Source organism: Pyxicephalus adspersus, chromosome 4 (genome assembly GCF_032062135.1).
Source record: "Pyxicephalus adspersus chromosome 4, UCB_Pads_2.0, whole genome shotgun sequence".
Classification (NCBI taxonomy): domain Eukaryota; kingdom Metazoa; phylum Chordata; class Amphibia; order Anura; family Pyxicephalidae; genus Pyxicephalus; species Pyxicephalus adspersus.
In genome coordinates this window covers 31,571,634-31,589,909 of record NC_092861.1, presented here as the reverse complement: position 1 = coordinate 31,589,909, position 18,276 = coordinate 31,571,634, and the positions used below count along the sequence as shown (strand labels likewise).

Sequence of the window (18,276 nt, the reverse complement as noted above, 5' to 3'; positions counted from 1 at the left end):
TTTCCAGGAACATTCCTTAGCTCATGGCATTGTAACAAAGGGTTTTCATAGTCCAAACTGTATAAACACATTATCTAACAGTTAACCAAATACAGTGTAGAAAACTGCTGACAACATAAAAGGCAGATACAGGGCGGATGATTTGTCTGAAGAAGACAAGCAAATGAACTCTAAACTGTGTGCAGACTAAAGAATGAAACTTACGTCAACACATAAAACCTACATCTTACTTGGTAAGTAAAGTTGATATCAATTTTCAAAGCCTTAGCAACACATTTTCCTAGTTCTGAAATTGATAATGGCTGAAATCTGGTTGTTGGAGGTTATAGAACACTGCAAATTGTCAGTGCTTACATCCATAAGTGCTGCATATCAATATACAGTATCCTTACAAAAATCCTGATCAAAGGTCAAAGAGTTACACCGCAGCAATGCAAAACTGGGTGAACAGTCACAACTGAACAGCAACCGGTTACATCTAGGAGATCAGAGAATAGGGAAGAAAATGTATACAGTAAACATATCACATGACAGCTATTAGTTAGGTTTATTGTATTGCTCCCCATAACATCAGACACGAGATCAAGGTGAGTAATCATTCTGGTAACAAAACCTTCTCAGGAGCGTCACACACAATACACAAAATAACCCCAAAGCTGAACTTCAAGCAGAAATATAAACACACTTTAAACCAATAAAAGATTTGAATGTGTTTTACCTACAAAGAAATCTGCCTGATTATCTGCCTTCTATTATCTCTAGGTAGATGGGCAGCACACCGAGCCAGTCAGGAATCTCCTGTTCATTATCAAATGGGGACGGATGAAAAGGGTTGGTGATCTAGCTGTATCTGTGTTACTCATGGGCAAAAGTAAGAAAACTAACCTCCCTATGGCATATGGCAAGGGTGTCTAACCCCTTTCATAATTGGTTATGGATTATATGATAGCCACTGAAATGCAATGGTGAGATCAGTCCTATTTGGGAAACATGCTCATTGAAACAAAAAAGCAAAATCCTCAAAAACCAACTCAGTGGGGCTGATTTATTAAAGCTCTCCAAGGCCAGAGAGGATACTTATCAATGAAACAAAGCAAACCTAGATTGGATTTCATAAAAGTCATTGCTGTTAGCAAATGTTTTCATTCCTGGACCAGATACATTCCAGGTTTTCTGAATCGCCCAGCTTCACCAATTAAAGTGTATCTTCTCCAGTCTTGGAGAGCTTTAATAAATCAGCCCCAATGTGTCCTTTCCTGACTGTGTAGTGCATATAACAAAAACAATCAACACGTGTGTATTTTATGTGTGAATGGAGTGCTACATAAAGGAATAGACTAGCACACTTACTCTTTGCATTTGTCGGGTCTCCTCTTTAGTTCACACAGTTCCAGATATCCATTCTTTCCAACATGTCTAGCAGTTTATTAAGGCAACAATATGCACCTCCACTGGACGAAGCTTGGACGGGAAATTAAATATTTCTGGAAAGAAGAAAAACAAGTTCATAGGAAAACTTAGTGACATGTCACAACTGAACACAACAAGACTAAAAATGGATGCAGTGTTACATACAAATATTTCAAGATGCCTAACAATTATTTTAATGTTTGGAAGGAGACACTGCTACACATGGAGGCATTATTGAAATATGATGGGGAGAGCGGGCACAGAAATAATTACTGTTTCTGCTTCAGTCGACAGCACAGTCATCTCGTGACTAGTAAAACAGAAGCTGGTGCTGGCTGTAGAAACTCTGCAGATCCCCTAAGCACTGTCACCACTTGGATATCATAAAGATAAATGAATATTGTAAGAGATCACATTAGGTGAAGAGGGGAACCAGTAATTTACACCACCAACAGTCAATCTGTTTATAACAAGATCTGTAGGACTTACATTTCATTTGCAAGCTGGAAAATATAAGTCACTCCCCGTTAATTTGCACCTAAACCCAAAACCTAAAGCAAAATATTGCAGGTAACAAAGGGTTCAAAGAGGTAACTGCATTAGTATTTTACAGGGTATTTCCCTTGTTACCTGGTAATCCTACACATAACATATTTATTGCGTCTTTGTGTCTGTCTGCACGAATTTCTCTGCATCTATAGGGGCAGCCAACATTGTTACGCAGGATGGACTTCAAACGTGACTATGCTCATGATGGATCATGAGACTAGAAGCATCCACAGGAAAATATATAATAAAGCTGTGCTTTGTTGTTCAGTTCACAAGAAGTGAAATGGGCACTGCATTTAGAATAAAGCTAAAAGTTCTGTACTTACTAAAAATTATTTTATTATTTTTATTATTATTAAACAGGATTTATATAGTGCCAACATATTACGCAACGCTTTACATTAAATAGGGGTTGCAAATGACAGACTAAAACAGACAGTGATACAGGAGGAGAGGACCCTGCCCCGAAGAGCTTACAATCTAGGGGGTGGGGGAATTTACACACAATAGGAGGGGAGATATGTAGTGTTGGGAAGTAGTGATGGTTTCAAAAGACAGAATAAGATGGGTAGGCAAGTTTGAAAATATGGGTTTTGAGCTCTCTTTTAAATGAGCAGAAAGTAGGAGCAAGCGGAATAGGACGAGGAAGACCATTCCAGAGAGTTGGGGCAGCTCTAGAGAAGTCTTGTATCCGTGCGTGTGATGAGGTTATGAGTGAGGAAGTCATTAGTAGGTCATTGGAGGAGCGGCTGGAGGAGTATTTTTTTTACCAGGTCAGAAATGTAAGTGGGACAATAACTGTGGAGGGATTTGAAGGCAAAGAAAAGGAGCAAGGTGAAATGCAAGACAATGAAGAGAACTACAAAGAGAAGCAGCAGCAGAAGAGGAGTGGTGGGAAGGATGGATAAGTCTGGCTGCAGCATTTATATTAGATTGTAGAGGGTAAAGCTACGTACACACTTCCAATTATTATCGTTGGAAAACGAACGACGAACGATCCTGCACGATATCTACGAACGATCGTATAGCACCGATCCTGCACATAGAGATAACGACACGATCGTTCGTAGATTTTGTACACACAATAGATACGATCGTTTGAACGATAGAGGAACTATGTGCACGACAGGAAAGTGAACGAACGTTCGTTCATTACGCATGCTCAGCCCATGGACGATCAACGAACGACCGTACACACGAACGATGTTCAACGATCGTCGTCCAATCCAATCCGCCGGTCCGGTCGTTCGTTTCCAACGAGTTTCCTCGTTCGTCGGCGTCGTTGGTTACTTTTTTACAAACGATTTTTTGCCCAATCGATCGTTCGTCGTTCGATTGGAACGATAAAAATTGGAAGTGTGTACGCACCTTTAGTGGAATACCAGAGAGGAGGATGTTACAGTAGTCCAGACGAGAGAGAGGATAAGAGCATGTACAAGGAGTTTGGTGGTCCCAGGGGACAGGTGGGGCGGATTTGTATTAGAAGGGGGTGATCAACAGTGTCAAAAGCAGACGAAAGATCAAGGAGAAGGAGCAGGGAAAAGTTACCTTGAGACTTAGCTCTGATGAGGTCATTGGCCACTTTAGTAAGGGCTGTTTCAGTGGAATGGGCAGCTCTAAAACTAGACTGGAGAGAGTCAAGGAGAGAGTTGGTGCTCAGGTAATGGGTGAGTCTTTTGTAGACAAGGCGTTCAAGAAGTTTAGAGACAAATGGGAGAAGGGAGATAGGATGGCAGGGATTTGAAAAATGAAAACCAATGAAGCAACTACAGATATAACTTATACTAAACAGAAAAAATAAAAAAACATACCAAGAGTGATGTGACCTGTGTGCGGAGTAACATTGGACAACAAATAAACTATCAATAAAGCCCTGACATGGTGCCAAGACTTAAAGTCCATTTTATCATACATAGACATTTTAAAGAATCCTCCACAACTTGGTTTTATCAAACTTTTCATAATGGTTACACGTTTGACAGATGATTATACTATGCACAAAGCATTTTCATGCTTTTGTTGTCCTTTCTACAACACATTGCCATCAGAATTCAAAAATGATCAAGAAAAATCCAGACTAAAAAACAAAGGCACCTGGCAAAAAGATTCCTTTCTGCCCTCTGATTCTGTTTAAATTTAACATTTTTACCATTAATTGTACAGTATTGTAACCTTGAAGTGTTTTAGACCAGATCTCTCACTTGGCCGCCTCTGGCTGCACAGTTACACTGAGCCATCAGGAATGCTTGTAGAGGCGAATTCTACAGCTGTACCCACACTGACAGTCATCACCGATGGCCATTTCTTGTATTCATTATCAAAACCTTTGAATTTGTGCTTGGATTCAAAATGTCATAAAAAGCTGATGTATGGAAATATAATGGGCTGGATTTATTAAAGCTCTCATGTGTTGGTTACTTAACATGGCTGCTGCTGGACTACACAGCCAGGAAAGGACACATTGGGTCTGATTTAATAAAGCTCTCCAAGACAGGGGAGGATACACTTACACTTTCACCAGTGAACCTGGGTGACACAGCACACCTGAAATGAATCGGGTAAAGGACTGAAAACGTTTGCTAACACATAGCAAATGACTTTTAGGAAATCCATTCCTGGTTTGCTGGATCACCCAGCTTCACCTATTAAAGTGTACCTTTCCAATCTTTAATAAATCAGGCCCAATGTATCTGAATTACCTGCTAGGACTACACAGCAGCAGAAACACAGAGATGGGTTTTCATTATTTAATACATTTATAAATGCTGTTTTTTTCTTGCAGTTCTAACACTTTGATTACCTTCAACAGATAATATTTATTTGTGGATGTCAAAATCAACACAAAGCTCTCAATAACACCAGCTGCATCCTGCGGTTAACAGCATCTCTGTGGTTTTTTGCACCTTAAGTGATTTAGATTGAGCTTCCTACTGTTCAGTCTGCACAATTGGAGTATTGTCATAGAAGATATTTTTAGTGATATTTTACATTAATAAGTTACACTGTGACAATTTCATGCTTATCTGATGACAGCGACATTATGTCATTGTCTAGGAAATTGGTAACTCTGTTATCCTGCCACATTCATAAAACTATTGTGTGACACGACTACGGACATGAAATCATTGGGAGGGTTTGCTCCTCGTTACTCCAGTCTAGTGAGGGTACTGGGGAAATTCTTGGTAAACTCCAGAAATTACAAATTTAGACAGTGGCAGAGACGGTATAAATCTGCAATAAGCAGTCATTTTTTACAGTTTTTTGGAAATGTATGCAAAATAGCCTTTATGGTCTTCAATAGGTTTTTATTGATGTCTGTGCCATTGGTGGGATGAACACTGACACCAAAATTATTTTAACTGGAGCACAAAGTAGAGAACATGCTATAGGACAGCGGTTGCCAACGGGTGGCCCATGATAAAACTTTGGTGGTCCGCAGAAAAATTACCTGGCGGGTGCGCCCCCCAGGCAGGGTGTTTCCCCTGAACCCGCTCATCATGCCCCGCTAGTCACAGCCCTGCACTACTGTGCCCCCAGGATGTTTAGCAAGCAGGTCTGAGCCTGCGGTGGGAGAGTGGGCAGGTTCTGGCATCATTACGTCACTCTGGGGGAAGTTTCTTCTCCTTTGAGTGACACACGGCTCCCCGCGCATGCACAGGGTTTAAAATGATGAATTTATTGGTCCATGAGGTCCAAAAGGTTGGCAACCACTGCTGTATGACATACAAGGTAAGTTGGAAAGCAGAGGTGACCATATTGTTAATATTGATAAACTGTATTTATAAAGCACCAACATATTACTAAGAGTTGTACATTAAAAAATTGGGGTTGTAAATGACAGTCAGACACAGAAAATGACTCAAATAATTTTTCTTCTTTTTTTACTGGGTGGACTTGGTCTAACTTTTACCTATCAGTGATAGCCCTACATTCAAAACAGGACAGTGATGGATGGAAGAATGGATGGATGGATGGATGGATCCAGGATTATGGGTGCCTACAGCAAAAATTAAAATTTTTACACTCATATTTGCCAACTTTAGTAAAATAAGCACAAGAACTAGTGAAACATTCATGCTATACACGTCCAATTAAAACTAAACGTGTGTTTAGTTAGACCAATGCTTGACAATTATACTTCAATCCTCAAATCATTTTCTCACACATACCACATTCCACAAGACGTAAGCCAAACGGATTTAGAAGAACACTTGGATAAATCTGTTATCTATATGGCATTTGCTGAGTCAACAGCAGGCATTTTTTTTTATCTAAAAGCTCACTGAAATCCGCTTAATTGTTCCTTAATTGCCCTGTAACATACATACCAACAACATACAGCATTTGTCTAATGAGCTAATCTTTCCTGGGGCTGCACAACATATTCCTGATCCTCTCCCTGTAATAAACAGCTGAACCAGGGAGAAGCTCCTGCAATAAGCTTCCGCTCCATTACTCCTATACTGAACCCTGAGGCTTGTTTTATTGAAGAGCCTAAATGACTTCCTATTAGTACACATAGTATTGATTGGAATCTTTCTTCTCACAGCTCCCCAATGACCTGAAAAGAGATCGATGTGCTAAGTATTTTGTTATTAACTAGGTACTTAGCTAGTGCTGGAATAATTACCAAAAAGCAAGACCTTACTGACTCCAGTACATTTCCCTTTTCCATTATTTGTGCTCATATACATAGCATTCCCATTACAACCCTTCCAGGAGTCATCAAGGAGTTTGTGTTTACACAATCATGTACATAGCCAAGTAATGGTACTCCCAGAACAATCTCCTCGCTAAGCTGCCCATGAAAGGGTATATAGCCTAACTATGAGAAGATGGTACTATGAGTTAATATTAAACAGCTCTACCAAGCACAAACTTCTGCTTAGACTCATGGCAAAACAATGCAGGCCCATTATAAAAGCAATGGAGCAACAGTAAAGGACATGGTGCAGGAAAACCCCAGGGAACAAAAATGCATACATCACTAATGTGTTACAAATTGAGAACTGTGATAGTAGAATCTAACTTTTAAAGGTAAATTTGCTTTGGGTTTTTTTTTTTTTTTTTTTGCTTAGCAATTCTGTATATATAAAAGGGTACATATATCAGTGTTTCAGCAGGTTTATTTTGGCTTGTGGTTTGGGAGGCTCCTGGTTGCCACTGGTACCTGGATGTTACCCGAATGACACCAGCTACAGTACTGAGAGACAAAAATCAGTGTGTCAGGGTATGGCATGTCCTTTTTGTACTTGGGATGTGAATGTGCTTGGGCCAGGTTGACTATGTAAGACGGAAAAGGGGGTTGATCACGTAGCTTGCCAGTTGTTGGGCCAAGGACAACTAAGCAAGCAGAGCTAGGTATAAAACTTATTGCCGAAGGAACTCATAATTAAAAATAATATGCTGTCAATGTACTTAATACTGTTCATTTGATAACAGCAGTTTGATATAAGAAATAGCCCAATATAAAAGTGGAAGATAAGAGTAGTATGGCTAATATAAGTTTACAGGGGATCTGTACTGTGCAAGCTGTACCCAAAAAAAGATAAGCAGGGGTCAATAGCCAAATCCACAGAATAGCCTGTATGTGACCTGCAACAGATCATTTCCCCATTACTGACTTGCCATGCCTTGTTCTGCACCATGTCATATGTCTGTTTTCTTCCTTACCCCTCATAACTGGTGGTGTGAGGACCCAAGGGGAAGTTTACATTTACTACCAAGAACTGAGCCTATGAATGGATGATGCAGGTACTGTAGGTTCTCACCTACAAATTCTTGGTAAAACATTAGGCATAACAACAATGAGGTCACAAAACACAATCTAATTAGTCTAGCAATCACAGGCAGTAATGTGTTTGGTGATATCACACAGCAGACAACTGTACTCCTTTGCCATTGCAGCAATACTTAAATAAACAAACTGATATGATTGTCCCTTTGCAATCAGAAGATATATATTTTTCCCTCACATGACAAAAAGTTGGCCAAACCTACCTGCAGGGGACAGTTTTGCCCTAGGCACTCAGAAATTCCTATCCTGGACAACATATTATGAGTCAAGTACAGTCAACCGTACTGCATATCAATATATCTAAGTTTTCTGCCATCACTGACATGTCTGATAGACGTTATCTCACTGTAGATACTCAGAAAACAATTTTCTGGTTCTGCCTTATGAAGTTTCATTTTTATATTTTCAATCCATTTGTTTTCACAAACTACAAATTCAAACATTCTACAAACTCTGCCTGAAAAGGAAGTTATTTAGTCTGTCTGCATCTTGTGGTTGAACTTGTAGTAAGCCAGATATTAATAACTGTTTAAACCAGAAAAATATTATTTTACTGTATTATGATGAGCTGGGACTAATCTGACAAACAGCCCTTACCTTAAGATGTTTTGATTGGTAAGGTGATGCCAATCAGTCCCTTTGCCAACCTACCAACAAAGAAAGCAAATATAAACTCTGCTCCACCAGTCAGAAACGTTTGCCTTGGAGGAAACAGCCAAGGACTCCTGCATTTTATGGTACTTGCCTGCAAAACCTATATTTGGTAAATGGATTGCTTGTATTACTAAAAATCACAAACCATCTGCCATCTAAAATAGAGGAAAAAACACAATGACAAAGTGTACAGTCAATGAAACTAAATGACAATCTCATGAATACAAACAGTGTTCTGATTACCACTGTGCATAAAAATAATTACAAAAGACAGTGGAAAAAAAACAAATATACTGTGTACTGTAAGGATATGTGAATTAGAAGAGCACCCCACATTCTGGCTATATAAATGCAGTTTTAATAGGGATATATGCCAGGACATTCCACATTTGGTGTGACTGAGCCACATGACCGCCATTCTCCAGGACTTCCTTAGTTAGGAGGCAGAAAACCCATGCAAAACATGTGGAATAAAGTTCTGAAGTTTGGCCAGATCTCTGAAGCAACAATAAAGCAAACAGACCATGACTGGATTGTATGTAAGGTCAAATGCCTTTCCAATTCAAAGATCAGCCCTGATCACAATTATATTTACATTTCTTTCTGGTTTATACACATTAAATTTCCACCTTTTGGAGTCTATAAATAGCAGCACAAAAGGACACTTATTAATAATATTATTAAACAGGATTTATATAGCGCCAACATATTACACAGCGCTGTACATGAGGGAAATATGCTAGTTGCCTGATTGTTTCTGTATTCAATATATTGCTCCTAACCTAGAACAAAGGGGCAGCGAGTCTGAACTCTTTATCTGCACAGCTGTTCTGGAGTAAGTGATTTTAAATTATGAATCCTCAGTGCATTGCACCGGCAGGCACTTACAGGGGGGAGGTGAGCAACACTTTTTTCTACCCACCTCATCCCCAGCTAATCACTAGAAACCTTGTTCCAATAACAGGGCAAGACCGAGTTTTTTTTTTTAGTATATAGTGTGGAAGGGTCCTTCTAGCAGTGCCCAATGATCTCTTACAGGGGCCTAAAGCCGTAGCAACAGCACGTCATCACAATGAAATGCTTGAAGTGTGGCTTTCAATCACATCTTTCAAGTACCCGGATCATTGTGAATTATCATGTGACAGTGGATGTAGGTAAGTAAAAGAGGTAGTGAGGGTAGAAGCATATGTGTAATTAGCCAACTAGATGGAGTAAAGCTATGTACATACACTAGATAATTGTCACCTGAGATGAAGGTTTTTGAAAAAAATCTAGAATGTTAATAGCAGCTCCTCTGCAATGTTTAGTAATTCCCCATGGCAGATCTGGCATATCAAAATGCACAGGAGTTAGGCTATGTACACCCGTGCAATGGTTCTCAACCTATAATCGACTCGGGGCTGATATCGCACGAGAATCTTACATGTGTACAGTTCTCATCGTCCATCCTGGCGTATCCACTGACGATGGACGTTGAACATTCATAATGGAAGTGAAAGGGGAGAGAGTGCATTGAGGTGCAGTTCCGTCGTTCTCCCGCTCCCCTCTCCATAGAGCAGAATGGCTCTGTATGTACACTGCTCGTTCATGAATCTTGCAGTCGTTGGAAAGGATCATGAAAGATCCCTTCCATAGACAATTATTGCACGTGTGTACATAGCCCTACCTCATTCTGGCCTATCCAATTAGGATTGCCAACACTCTAAACCCAGAAGAGGACTGGGTGAAGATGCTGCCACCTGCAACAGAGTGAGGAAAGGTGAATGTACATAAACAACTTAACAGGCAGGTAAGTTTACTTTATTGCATATGGGACATTACCTCTGCCTTCTGCAATAAGGAACCGGTTTGTCTGCAGATTTTTTACTTTTAAAGTTTAGTGTTTACAGTATCACATTTTCACTTTTGAAATTTATGTTTTAAATGGAAAAGGACTAAAAACTAAAAATAAATATAAAAGGGCCAGGATCCACTTGTGCACAGAAGCTATCCTGGAATCCAGTACTCTGAGTCCATTCTCTTCTGACACATATTAAAGTATTATATAGTTCCACAAGCAAGTTTTTAAATCTGTCTTTGGCCCCATTTTTGGAGATCTTCCCTATGGTTTCTGTGTACAAGAAATGAGGGATAAGGTCATATGGGGCGCCAGAAGGCACAGAAATATAAACATTGTGCTGGCCCTACCTTATGCTACAAAAACCGTGAGTTTTTCTTTTATAGCCCACAAGTATTTCAGGGGAGATTTCTCAAGAAGAGACACATTGCTGACAAAAACCTTTTAACTTTTATTTTTTGCCCAATCCAAAACATTTTTGCTCCAGTTGTGTTTTAATGAAACCAGGGCTTGCGTTTTTGCAAATTCCAGGCATAAAAATCTGTTCTGCTAAAGACAAATCATTTCTTGCAATCAGTGCCATGATTAGGTGTGAAAACCAAGCAGAAATAATATTGCCTTCAGAATATGTTAGACATCATCTTGGAAAGTAACCAGCACTGTATAACCTTCTAGAAGCTAGTAACATATTAAAAAAAATTCCATGCAGTAAGTAAAAACAGAAAAGTGACTTAACTAGGCTATGAGATTAGAGAGAAGTAAATAACAAAGTGAACGAATGTAAATAAGAATAACCCATTTTTTGCGGTCAACTTCCAAGGACATCGTTGTATAACCATGTATAACTGTGCCATTATATTGTAGGGTATGGCACTATAAAGATTATATTCACTTTTGCAAATATGTAAAGCAGTAAACTGGTTTCCAACAGTGAAAACCAACAAACATTTTCAAACCGGTTTGTTAGAAGGGAAGCTTTAAAGTGGAAAAAAACCTTACGATTACCAAAGGGCAGGGAGATATCTGCCTTCTAATGGCAATCTACAGAAATAATATGAAGTCGCCACATCTGGCTTTTAGGTCTAAAAGGGCAGACAACCACAACATTTGGACTATTTTCTCCAGAGTAGTTCACAAGTGGGCGGAATCTGTACTGGTATATATTCCTATTTCTAATATTTCACCAAAAGCATTTATCCTGCTCTATCTATGCATAATTGATTAGTTGTTGTTTAGTATTTTTTCTAGTCTTAACCCAAAGCCCAACTCCAACCAAACTTTCCATTTTGTTTTTAATCTAAACCTACCACACCCTGTTAAAATGTAAATAAACTGACAATCCTCCTTGGTATTCTTCTTGCCATGTAATAAACTAAAAAAAGAGAACATCTTTATATAGAGAAAATTATGTGACTTGTTAATATTTATTCTTTGATCTTTCTTTGTGCATGCCTCCATTCCATTGCCACAATACCCTATTTGTAAAAGGATGTTTTGATTGCTTTCATGAGGAATTCTGTTCTGTACACTGACCAGTACAATAAATATCTCTTTACTTTGCATTAACCACACCTGACCCCTGCACTCTGTATCTTATAGACTCCTGACGCCTGTAGTACATACACAATATTGTACGTTACATACACCTGACCAAAGTATTTATACTCTAAACAGTTGCCTGCTAATGTAATAAATTTCTTTCCTAAAGGTAAGCTCATGCTGGTTTTGTGCTCTGTGCAATGAAAAATAAAAAGTATTGTGCTGATGTATACATGTCTACAAGACTGGTGCTTGAGCATAAGAGGACTTCTGAAAATATGTGATGCCTATTACTGCAGATAGGCCTAGCAACCTATACTCTTCAACGTTAAGGCAATATAAGCACACTCATTATTTGCTGCGGTGTACTATGCATAAGAACAAATATTTAACATTAAGTAACATACTAAGCACTTACATGACAACAGCCTAAATTGCATTGGTGCATCCTTTAAATATTTAGTAGTGATTGACAACATGCTAGAGACATTGTATTTGATGCATTATGGGAAAACAAAGGGCTAAAACTACACACCCTAATATAAGCCACGATCCAGGTGGCCAGTAATTGTTTTGGCTGAAAATATTTCTACTCAAGTTCTAGTCCTTCTCCAATCCAACAAATAATCAGAACAGATTTGTCCAAAATTTAGCAAATAAAAGCTTTTAAAAGAAATGTAACTATTACATAAAAAAATGAAAGGCCCCAGTGTTGAACCCAGAATATTTTTTAACCTGGGTGGGAAGAAATTGTACAAAAGGGGTGCTGAGAAGTTGCTGGCTTTGCCTCCTTCCAGATGAAATAAAAAACGAGCATAGGGCATATGACAGACCAGTGCTCAACCCAAAAATTTTTGTAAGCTGGGTGGGAAGAAATTCTAGGCGGGTGGAATCCCCTGAATTGTGACCCAACTCATCAGTAAACACCCAAAAACAGCTGGGTGGTTGACGAAAGTGCCGGGTGGTGCGCCCAGCTAAAAGGGTCTGGGGAGAACACTGCAGACTAATATCTTAGTATGTAACTGTGCAAATATCAGGTCTTTGCGATTCTTAAAACTGTTTTTTCTTTTAGTGAGAAGCTGTGATGGCAGAGGCACAAGCAAGTTTCATGTCGTTGGAGTTACAGGCCGACATGAAGATTTTGTTTCTCCAGGGAAACTCAGCAAAGGACATTCACACTGAGATGTCACAAACACTGGGGGCGAAGTGACCTTCCTACAGCACTGTCAAAACCTGGATATCTCTGACTGGGCATTTCACCGTTGAAGATGAGCCCCGCAGTGGGCGCCCCCCAACCTCAACTGACTCCGCAACCTGCGATGCTGTCCATGAGTTGATTATTGGGGAACCGGCGAATATCCGAAAAAAAGATAGCCCAGATACTTTACACCTCACGGGAGCATGCTGGGTTTGTTATCACCGCTATCCTAGACATGCGCAAGCTTTCAGGGAAGTGGGTGCTGAAATGTTTGAACAGTGATCAGAAGAAGGAACGAGTTGAAGCATCCAAAGCCGTTTTGGCCCATTTTGAAGCTGCACAGGACTTGTTGGCTAGGTTAGTGAAGGAGGATAAAACCTGGCTCCACATCTCTGACCCTGAAACCAAGGAACAGTCAAAATAATGGCGCCACAGCGGGCCCCTACGGCCAAAGAAGTCAGAAATCAGCCAAAAAAGTCATGGCATCCGTTTTCTGGGACAAAGACTGTATTCTGTTGGTGGACTACCTACCTCAGGGCTCTAGTAACACCGGACAGTATTATGCTGACCTTCTGGAGCAGCTGAAGGAGGCAATTGAGACGAAATGCTGTGGAAAGTTGATCAAAGGGATCTTTTTTTTTTGCAGGACAATGCACCTGCGCACACATCTAACGTTGTGGCTGCCAAAATGAACACCCTGGGTTTCCAATTGGTCCCACTTGTTGAATAAATTATTTCCTTTTATTACAAACAATGCATGAAAATAAAACATAATTTTGTAAATTATTGCTATATTTTGTGTAGTGATTTAAGTTTTCCTTTCAATGTATACTAGAGTATAAACTCCTCCTGATACGTCTTAATAATCCGAGTAGTAAAAAGGTATTCTGTATACAGTTAGCAATTGTTATACAAGACCTGGAGGGGGGGTAAACCTGCCACCTTTTTCTCATAAAGGGTACAAAAGTGCGAAGTTCTGCTGCAAGTTGGCAATTTATGATGTAAAGCAGCAATTAGGAAGTCTGCAATCAACAATGGAAGGTCTGATGACAACACAGATATATAGACTGTTGTCAGTTATTAGAGTCAACACAGATAAAGCTCAGCAAAATCAATTGTTGTCAAATGTTGTAGCCTACTATTTCCCTATTTTGAGCTACAAAAGAGAAATCTTCAAGCAATGAAAATCTCTTGTAAAAACAAACAGCAGCTTATTAGAATGCTCACCATAAATAACTCCAGGTCACAGCTGCTGTTTTCTAGTTCTCAGAAAAGTTCAGAATTCTGTTTTTCAGAAAACATTTAATGTTGATGCTTTTAGAATGACTGGAAAATTGGCAATGATCTGTGTCATCAACATATCTGAAAGGTATAACTTAGCATTACTTTAGAAACACTCATTTCAGCATATTATGGTATCATGGTGCCCAAAGTTCAAGTCAGGAATTACTGCAATGTACAAAAAACATTTCTAAAGAATTGCAATAATCTGTGTAAAAGATATGAATCACCCTTTCCAAAAAAAAAGATATGAATCACTGAGCTCAAAAATCTCAGGAAATCAGCATCATAACAGATAATATGATGAACTCGGCAACTCTTCCTAAAAAAGACCCCGTCACCCCTCTAATCCTACTGATATAAAGATGGCAAAGTGGAACTAAAGTTTCAGAATCTGCAATCAGGCAGGTCATTATTGCAGAAGGGGCAGGTAATGTCTCTTCCTAAATAATTCCTCCTACCTGCCTTACTATTACGGGTATCTGGAAAAAAGCTGAGCTGCACACGCTGGCTTCCTCTGCACGTGCCAAAAATTAAAAAATGCAGAATTACTTCATCCTGGCCCAGCCAATGAAGATTGCTAAAAACTATTTACAGGAAAAGGGGAAAAAAACTCCTGAGACAAAAAAGGAGCATTCAAACCTTGCAGTTGGAGGCTACTTCTACTGCAAGGGTTGTTATGATTTAAGTATAAAAAACATACCTTTCTATTAATACCAATGTAATACCAATGTATTCATCAACTTGCAGAGGTTCAGCTGTTTGATTGGGGACCCATAATTTCCCCCCGAAATATGCTAAGAAGATCCAGGTCTACTATGGCTTCTGCTGTCTATGCCCTAAAAACCCCGGTGAAAATCTTAAATATTTGTGGCTAAGAAGGCAAAAAAAGTTTTTTGGACATATCTGAAGCCAATGAATCTGATTTAATAAAACTCTCCAAGGCTGGAATCAATATACTTTCATCAGCGAACCTGGGTGATCCAGCAAACCTAGAATAGATTTATTACAAGTCTTTTGCTATTTGTTAGCAAATGTTTTCAATCCTGGACCAGATCATCACCAGGTTTGCTGGATCACCCAGCTTCAACGATTAAATTATTTTCTACAGCCTTGGGAGAGCTTTGATAAATCAGGCCTAAATTGTCTCATTTGGCCTGAGGTAAAAAAGAAAGCAGCCAGTCTTTCCTGATAACAATGTATAAGAACAAAGATCCTTAAAAAAACACATAAAAAGCTAATTGTGGCCAGCTTCAGTGTTAATGCTATGCATAGAGATAGAGAGGGATAGTGTGTGTTCTACAACAGTCTGCTGATCACTGCAATGCTGTGCTGGTTTTCTGTTATTTATAAATAGATTAAAGAGAAACTTCCACCTATATCCTAAAATAAAAAATAAACGCCTCCAGTTATTTGGATTTAAATAGGATGCTTACCTGTCAGGCAAAGCAAGAAAGCAGAGACCATTTAGTGCTGCTTTAAGAAGCAAATAGAAATAATAAAAGAACAAAAGCAAACACTGTATTGTACTAAATAATTTGCATGAATGCATTCTTGCAGTTCTTTGTTACCTTTTGTATTATCCATATATGATATCATCAATGTGTCATCCATTATATCATACAGGAATGTCTCTCTGAGAACTAATTCCGGGTGTGTAATAGGGCGGTTTTGTCCTTCCTTAGAGCCTCCCTTTCTCTTGCTTTTTATGAAGACACTTGTTGCTTTTTTCAAATAAGTTCCAGCTGTTAGCAGGTTGGAGAGGAAAACACAGGACAAGACAGGAAAGAGTCTCTGTGCAGTTAGGATCTGTACCTTACACAAATTTAGCTTAATGACATAATAAAGTAGAACAATCGCTTCTGAAAGAAAAACTGTGATACGCAGGTTGAAGAGCAGAAAGGTCAGGTGATGTCATTTCTACAATACAACATGCTTACTTGCCTGTTCACAGTTTTCCTTTCGGAGCTGTGCATGCACAGCTTGGAGCAGGTTGACAGGATATGCAGGGACTGATTAAATTATCCAGGATACGCCAATCAACCTGGCTGAAGATCGGCATCCCAGAACAGTAACACAAGATGGCGGCGCCCACAACAGTGCAGGAAAGGTGAGTGAATTTAAAAAAATGCAATCAGGTATGGTTATTTTAGTGCTGAAAGGACATCACTATTCCCTCCCACTGTGTGAGACTTCCCCTACATACTAGATTGTAAGCTCTCTGGGGCAGGGTCCTCTCCTCCTCCTGTGTCACTGTCTGTATTTGTTTGTCATTTGCAACCCCTATTTAATGTACAGCACTATAAAAACATACAAATATGGTGCTATATAAATCCTGTTTATTACGCATAATATTAATCACCTGTCCGTCCCTTCCGGAATTAAAGTCTAATAAAATTCTTTTCAAATAGAGTTTAGTTCCGCTTTAAAATGGAGGTATTGTAAGCTTCTGACCTCTAGGAAATGCAGCTAAAGAGAACTGAAACCAAGAGGTCACAGAGAATCTCTGGCTCTGCTAGAATGACTGCACAGCAGCAGAGAGACCTTCTGCATGAATCAAGACAATTTTTTACTTGCTAGACACAACATTTTTAGGGAGTCCTACTCTACATTACTCATAAGCTTTACCATGTGAAGGTCATTTCAAATTAATTTAAAATTATTTAAATATTCAGCTTTCAATAATCATGGTGATCCAACCATGAAGCTCCTTTTTCAGTCATTTCCCGATACAGAATGACAACATTCCGTCCATTCTTCCAAATGTGTCCCTGCATTGTAAAACTGGCTTCCAGATAACTACACGGGGCTACTTCAACACATCAGACATGGTCCTCCGTTGTCACCCTCAGGAAACCCACCGGCCGATATGCCATGCAGATATCCCTGGTGTGCATACTCATAGACAGGTAGTGGATGCATGTGATAAGATGCATTTAGATAGAATAAAAAAAATGTCAATTCTTCTTTTTCTCCCAATTAAAAGTGATTCTGTACAGCTACTTGGTTATCCTTATTTTAGATGATTGCAGTTTTTATTTTGAAAGTACTTTATGTTGAAGAATAATGGTCACATTGATAGCAGTAGTAAGCAGAGAAAAAAGAAGTAAAGTAAAAAAGCAGATCACATAAATATTACAAAGGCAGCTCTCATTTATCTGTTAAAGGCTGCATCTGAAGACATAAATAGTGCTTTAGGGAATTTATTACAAGGTCATGATGACAACTGTGAGTGGTTCAATTGCCTCTGAAAAAGGAGAGTGTGTGAGGAATTAAAAAGACACTTGTCATTGGAGAGAGATGCAATTATTTCCACTTCTCTGCAACCACTGCCAAAGAGTCAAGTGGTGCAGATACAGATAACAGGTATCATGAGCTCTTATTGTTCAAACTAAGCCAACATGGCAGATGTGAGCAAACAAATCCAGCTACAGCAATAAAACTGCTGCTTCAATAGCACATTACTCTGTAATCTGGAGATTTATCACCTACTCTAAGAATTAGGAAAAAAACTCTTGTTTTGCCAAAACAAGCCAATTGGAAGCTGCAGATGGGGAAGTGACTATGAATCAACACGCAATCTTTTATTACATCTGCCTAAAGCAGGCCATACACTATTAGATCATTTGTATTTACGATAAAAAACATCAAACCTAATGGATCTTTTTTTTTTTTTTTTTTATAGCTAGGGCACGTTCTTTCAATATTCAATCAAAATATAAAAAAATGTTAACCTTTTTTTTAATAATTGCACTAAGATTGGTTTTTTATGTTGGTTATTTGAGTTTGACCTATATTTCCCTTAATATTGTTGCTAATCTTTACACTTCTCCAAAACCAATACAAATATTGATATACAAAAATGTTAATCAACCGCTAGCAGCAGTAGCCTTAATTTTCCAGTCATGGGTGTGCTGCTAAGCAAGTAAAACTATTATTGTATTATTAATATATGCACATAAATTACGTGTTCATATGTACTGTTAACATGTACTGAACAGTAAACTGGAC

General features: G+C 38.9%; 1 protein-coding gene across 2 annotated transcripts in view; it reads right to left on the bottom strand.

The window, feature by feature from the left end:
• PIK3CB (phosphatidylinositol-4,5-bisphosphate 3-kinase catalytic subunit beta) overlaps positions 1-18,276 on the bottom strand; it is a 100,073-nt gene that overhangs the window by 63,306 nt on the left and 18,491 nt on the right. The window contains exons 1-2 of one of the 2 annotated variants that reach the window (XM_072407720.1): positions 14,212-14,347; positions 1,351-1,484 (exon numbers count right to left, since the gene is read on the bottom strand). The gene's annotated coding sequence lies outside the window, so the exon portion shown is untranslated. Of the gene's footprint in view, positions 1-1,350; positions 1,485-14,211; positions 14,348-18,276 lie in introns of those variants that run through there. The other variant, XM_072407719.1, reaches the window with a different exon arrangement.